Raw genomic sequence first — 6,826 nt, 5'->3', positions numbered from 1 at the left:
GGGGATGGCCTTTGGGGGTCTGGGGGGCCGGGTGGGAGCCACTCAAAACCTCTTCTAAAACCCTTTCTAAAATCATCTTTTAAAATGTCTCTAACTGTTTCGCCAAAATAATTCCATAACCTGTCTAAAACCGTTTCGCCCAAATAATCCCCTAAAAGTAATTTCTGTGTGTTCCTTTTGTTTTTTGGCATCTCTGTGCTTTCACATTTCAAATTTCTAGGAAACCCTTTCCTACGTTAATCTCTTCATCTCATAAATGTTGCTAGCTAAACTATTAAGGTTTCGTTAGAATATCAATTTATCTCTCTAACTTAAAGCTCAGTGAAGCCGTATTTAAAAATAGAATTTCTATCTCCTTAGACTCCCACATAATTCCAAGATAACAAGTGATGTCATTTATGATTGCTGACACTAAGGATCAATGAATCCCTATTTAAAAATAGAATTTTAAATTTTCTCTCTGACCTAAAGAACGTTTATCCCTCAGACCTAAGATTAAAGAAGCCATAATGTTTCTTAATTCCCCCTTTCGTAAATCAATACATTCTCCCCCGCCGATTATGTAAATCAAGTTCTCAGGTTAGGTTCGCCTAAAGATTAAAGAAACCATAATGTTTCTTAATTCCCCCTTCGTGAATCAATAATTCCCCCGCCGATTATGTAAATCAAGTTCTCCGGTTAGGTTCGCCTCAAGATCAAAGAAACCATAATGTTTCTTAATTCCCCCTTCGTGAACCAATAATTTCCCCGCCGATTATGTAAATCAAGTTCTCAGGTTAGGTTAGCCAAACAATCTCACGACATTCGCGTCGAGCATGTCCATTCTCACTGACAACGAACAGACATAAAACAGGAACATAAATTTCTGTTGACATCCATAAATGTGAGAAAGTTCCTGTTTTTCCATTCTCACTGACAAAAACCATAAAAACAGACATAGATGTGAGAAAGTTCCTGTTATTCAAATTCTCACTGACAAAAACCATAAATCATCCATAACCATCCATTAAAAACATCAAATAAATCGACCAACACACATAACCATCCATGAAAACAGACATAAATGTGAGAAAATTCCTGTTTTTCCAAGTGAGAAAATTCCTGTTTTTTCATTCTCAGTGAGAAAACCATAAACCACGTGGTGATCGTTGGAGTAGCACCCCCCTTTCTACTCACCCTATTGGATTTATGTTCAAACAAAAAGTTGCAGATATTTACAGTTTCAATTAACATCAGAATGACAGATTTAAGGCGCTTTTATTTATTTTTCTCTAAAATAGGATATTTAATTAAATTCATTTTATCAGGGCAGTGATAATTTCGAGAAGTACTACCGTTGTAGTAACAGTAATAGGCCTATATACACAATGTCTTCCTCCTAAGAACCACAAGACTAAATTCTTTTGCGTAGCTTCTATGATTAATTCATAAGCTAAAAAGTATTGCAATATTTAAAGAAGATGTCCTTATGGGGTATACTTTTGGAAAGTAGTACTCTTAATTCTACTTACTGATGACGATCCAGCTTCATCAAATTATCACTTATGTGACAAAAGTAATACAAGTAAACTTCCGGCAACCATATTTTTCAAGGAATTATGACTTGAATAATACTTATGGTTTACTAAAGGGGTGGCCCAATCTCCACCACAAGGTGTATATTCCAAATTACCACTTTTTACAACACGTATAGTTATATTTTATCATGCCACCCCTCTTCGTACCACAGTTGGTATACTTTCCATCAGGTTTGGCACACCTCTTCCAGGATTTTCGCATGTCCTCTGGTTAAATAGTTTTTAAAAGTTAGCAACAGTGGCGTCAATATGGGGGACTACCTTCTTCTAGATTTTAAAAGAGATGTGCCGCTAAGGTGGAGGCCCCCCCCCCAGGAACATTGCTTATATTTTAGCTTTTGTTTTAGTTAAATTTAGCTTATGTGTCTGCATTTGTCGGCACCCTGGAAGATTTTATTTGCATATTCTTATATCCCCCTCCAAACTCAAAACCCCAGCTGCGCCACTACCCTTTGGTCTATTCATAATCTCTGTCCAAATCAGAGAATCAAGAGGTAAGGTTTTAATCGGGTTTTAAAAAAGGAATAAAATAAACCTAAAATACGCTATTCTATGATAAAAATAAAACATTCTTCACTGGTATGCAGTACGATTCTCATTTCCCTGTTGAGCACAAGCAAGGGCCCCTAAAACAAAATATTATCCTTGACAATAGGGCCCCTCCCTTCCTCATCAGACGTAAAACCACATTACTTATTTGAACTAAATACATTAATAAAAATACAACCAAATTATATTCAAAGAATATAAGAAAATAATAGATACCTTGATACCCTCCTCAATACCTTTCTCTTTACGCTGAAGTTTTACCATTTGTCTCAATTTTTGAACAACGACTCTTGAAACACAAGAGCTGTTTACTTAGAATAGGAAGCTTTTTTTAAAAGAGCTGAAAACTCTAGCGTAAAGCGCAAGGTGTTCAAGAAGGGGTGCAACTGCTTGATATACGAAATAATGCGTGTTCGTTTTGAGTTTTAATATTGCTCCTTACTTTCAGTTGAAAAAACTTTTTTTTTATTTAAATTAAAAAGAAATAGCACTAGTAGGCAATAGCTATATCATAGGCAGCACGCTAGCGCTGCCTAAGTAAAGAACGATGTGGGCACAATGTGTTTTTTTTTTTGTTTTTTTTTTTCTCCATACCCGGGCACTTCGTATCGAAGGAGTCGTCGCATAAACTTCGAAAAGGGCTCATTCGATTGAAAATTGGAGTGGCTAGTGTCTTTTTAATAGTCGAAAGTGATTGGAGGGCAACTAGCCCCCCCCCACGCCCATCATTCCGCCAAAAACATCCAATCAACATTTTTAGATAGCTAGTTCGTTCAGCATAGTTGATTTCCAGATAGAAAATATGTTTTTGAGGAGGACACTCCCCCACAACCCTCAGGGCAAGGGTTTTAAGTTATGCCCTGGGGGCAGATGAGGTTTTTATAGAAGGCGTTGTCGTAGAAACTTCAAAACAGGCTCATTCGATTGGAAATTCAAAGCACTAGTACCCTTTTTAATAGTCGAAAGTGATTGGAGGGCAACTAGCCCCGGCCCCCATAACCAGCATTCCCCCAAACACATCCAATCAAAATTTTGAGATAGCCATTTTGTTCAGCGTAGTTGATTTCCAGATAGAAAATATGTTTTTGAGGAGGAGATCCCCCACAACCCTCAGGGCAAGGGTTTTAAGTTATGCCCTGGAGGCATATGAGGTTTTTATAAAAGGTGTTGTCGTAGTCACTTCACAACAGGCTCATTCGATTGGAAATTCAAAGCGCTAGTAACCTTTTTAATAGTCGAAAGTGATTGGAGGGCAACTATCCCCCTCCCCCATAACCATCATTCCCCCAAACACATCCAATCAAAAGTTTGAGATAGCCATTTTGTTCAGCGTAGTTGATTTCCAGATAGAAAATATTTTTTTGAGGAGGACACCCCCACAACCCTCAGGGCAAGGGTTTTAAGTTATGCCCTGGGGGCATATGAGGTTTTTATAGAAGGTGTTGTCGTAGAAACTTCACAACAGGCTCATTCGATTGGAAATTCAAAGCGCTAGTACCCTTTTTAATAGTCGAAAGTGATTGGAGGGCAACTAGCCCCTCCCCCATAACCATCATTCCCCCAAACACATCCAATCAAAATTTTGAGATAGCCATTTTGTTCAGCGTAGTTGATTTCCAAATAGAAAATATGTTTTTGAGGAGGACACTCCTCCACAACCCTCAGGGCAAGGGTTTTAAGTTATGCCCTGGGGGCATATAAGGTTTTTATAGAAGGCGTTGTCGTATAAACTTCAATAAAAGCTCATTCGACTAGAAATTCAAAGGGCTAGTGCCCTTTTTAAGAGTCGAAAGTGATTGGAGGGCAACTAGACCCCCCCCTCCCACACCCATCATTCCCCCAAACACATCCAATAAAAAATTTGAGCTAGCCATTTGTTCAGGGTAGTTGATTTCCAGATAGAAAACATATTTTTAAGGAGGCACTCACCCACAACCCTCAGGGCAAGGATTAAAAGTTATGCCCTGGGGGCATATGAGGTTTTTATTGAAATCTTTGTCGTAGAAACTTGAAAAGGGCTCATTCGATTTGAAATTCAAAGGACTAGTACCATTTTTAATAGTCAAAAGTGATTTGATGGCAACTAACCCCCCTCTCTCGCCCACCTTTTCCCAAAACACGTCCAATCAAAATTTTTAGATAGCCATTTTATTCAACGTAGTTAAAAGTTTTGAAAATTAGGTCTTTAAGGATGACAACCCCTCCCCCCCACAGCCTTCAGGGCAGGGGTTGTAAGTTATGCCCTGGGTACATATAAAGTTTTTATTGAAAGCGTTGTCGTAGAAACTTCATAAGGGCTCATTCAATTGGAAATTGAAAAGGCTAGTGCATTTGCTAATGGTCTAATGTGAATCGAGAGTGACTAACGCCCCAATCGCACACATCATTTTCCAAAACATGTCCAATCAAAATTTTGAGACATCCATTTTGTTCAACGTAGTTGAAAGTTCTGGAAATTAGGTCCTTTAGGATGATAACCCCCTCAGAGCCCTCAATGCAAGGGTTATAAGGGTTATAAGGTTTATATAAAAAGTTGTTGTATATGATTTATAGAATAGATTTTAGTCTTCCTTAGATCCAATTTTTATATGTCTTAAAACTAAATGTTGACTTAAGGTTAAATCAAACTGCACTGTCATAATGCTAATTTCCAATAAGGCATCTCAGCAGTATCCCAAGAACGACTGAGGGTATTATGTTCAAACGTTCGGGGCTACTTCTGCTCTTAAAATTTAACCAAATCCAAATAGCGTAAGTGTATCCAAGCTATCAAAGAAAGTAAACAGATTGTTTTGCGAATGGTATCACGGTTTTCCATTACAGGTCAACTAGAGGAGTTATGAAACTAAATTAAACACTACTAATTGTGTCCAGATTTTTAAAAGGGTGTATGCTGTTAAAAATTGCTGAAAATTTTTCTCCGGCATACAAATAGTAGGCCAAACTATAAAGTTAAAAAAAACGAAAAGATTTAAAGTATTATCTTTTTCCCTGAAAAGACCATGTCAATATAAAACGAACAGAAATTAATTAAAAAAACTTTTTCCGCAAAATAAGTTTTTCAAAGAATAGTAAAGAACTCCATTAAACCAAATATGAGCAAAACTAAAATCAAATAATCTACCAAGCGTAAAACTACCACTAATCAGCATTGATAAATAAATGAAACCCAAAATGAACACAAATTACAATAATTAACCGAGTCAAAGGGGTTTAAAGGCATAAACCCCTAAAAGCCATAAACTCGAGTCAAAGGCATAGGGGTTTTGTGCCCAACTTATGTTAATTTCTGCTCGTTTTGAGTTTGACTCGGTTAATTATTGTAATTTCTGTTCGTTTTGGGTTTCATTTATTTATCAATGCTGATTTGGGGTAGTTTTACGTTTGGTAGATTATTTGATTTTAGTTTTGCTCATTTTTTGTTTAATGGAGACTTTTCTTTGAAAAACTTATTTTTTGGAAAAAGTTTTTTTAATTAATCAAAGAAAAAGATCATATCAAGCAATTCTTTGCAATGAACTGTAAATAAGAATTGACCTAGCTAGGCTAATAGTGACAAAAAAAAACTAATTTTCGATAAAAATAACTATGGAGTCTGCATTTATACTGGGCCTTCCTAGCCTAGTGGAATAGATTACCACTAGATAATAAATTATATGATTTTATATGATAGTAGGTTTTATGGGCTCTGCTCTTATACAGGGCCGTCCTAGCCTAGGACGCCTAGCCTAATCCCTATGCCTTCCCAAGGCCAGAACATAATTTGCACTTTACTGAAAATATATAAATGATTTTAATTTTATAACTTTAATAAATCAAATAATATTAATATTTGATTAATAAATATCAGTATATGTATATTAAACTGACAATGCACATTCATTTGTATTTTTTTCAGTAAAGTGCAAATTATGTTCTGGCCTTGGGAAGGCATAGGATATTTTGAGCCCTACTCATGTTAATTTCTGCTCGTTTTGAGTTTGACTCGGTTATTTATTTTAATTTCTGTTCGTTTTGGGTTTCATTTATTTATAGATGCTGATTCGTGGTAGTTTCACGCTTGGTAGATTATTTGATTTTATATTTGCCCATTTGTGGTTTAATGGAGTTCTTTACTTGGTTTTGAAAAACTTATTTTGTGAAAAACTTATATTGTTATTGTTTTAAATTGGTTTTGAAAAACTTATATTGATATAGTCTTTTCAGGGAAAAAGAAAATAATACTTTAAATCTTTTCGTTTTTTTAAGACTTTATAGTTTGGCCTGCTATTTGTAAGCTGGAGAAACATTTTCAGCAATTTTTAACAACATACACCCTTTTAGAAATCTGAGCACAAACAGTAGTGTTTAATTTAGTTTCATACCTCCTCTAGTAGACCTGAAATAGAAAACTTGATACTATTCGCAAAAAAAATCTGTTTACTTTCTTTGATAGCTTGGATACACTTACGCTATTTTGATTTGGTTAAAACTTAAGAGCAGAGGTAGCCCCGAAAGTTTGAACATAATACCCTCAGTCGTTCTTGGGATACTGCTGAGATGCCTTACTGGGAGTTAGAATTAACACAGTGCATTTTGATTTAATCTTAAGGATACATTTAGTTTTTAAACATAATGTGCAAACGGGAGAGTGGGCGTGGGAGGGAGACTAGTTGCCCTCCAATGATTTTCGACTATCAAAAAGGGCATTAGCCCTTTTT

This window comes from Artemia sp. Qi Xiang Cuo, chromosome 3, assembly GCF_049724085.1.
Source record: "Artemia sp. Qi Xiang Cuo chromosome 3, ASM4972408v1, whole genome shotgun sequence".
Classification (NCBI taxonomy): Eukaryota; Metazoa; Arthropoda; class Branchiopoda; order Anostraca; family Artemiidae; genus Artemia; species Artemia sp. Qi Xiang Cuo.
The sequence above is the reverse complement of the archived record's forward strand: the minus strand, read 5'-3'. Positions refer to the sequence as shown.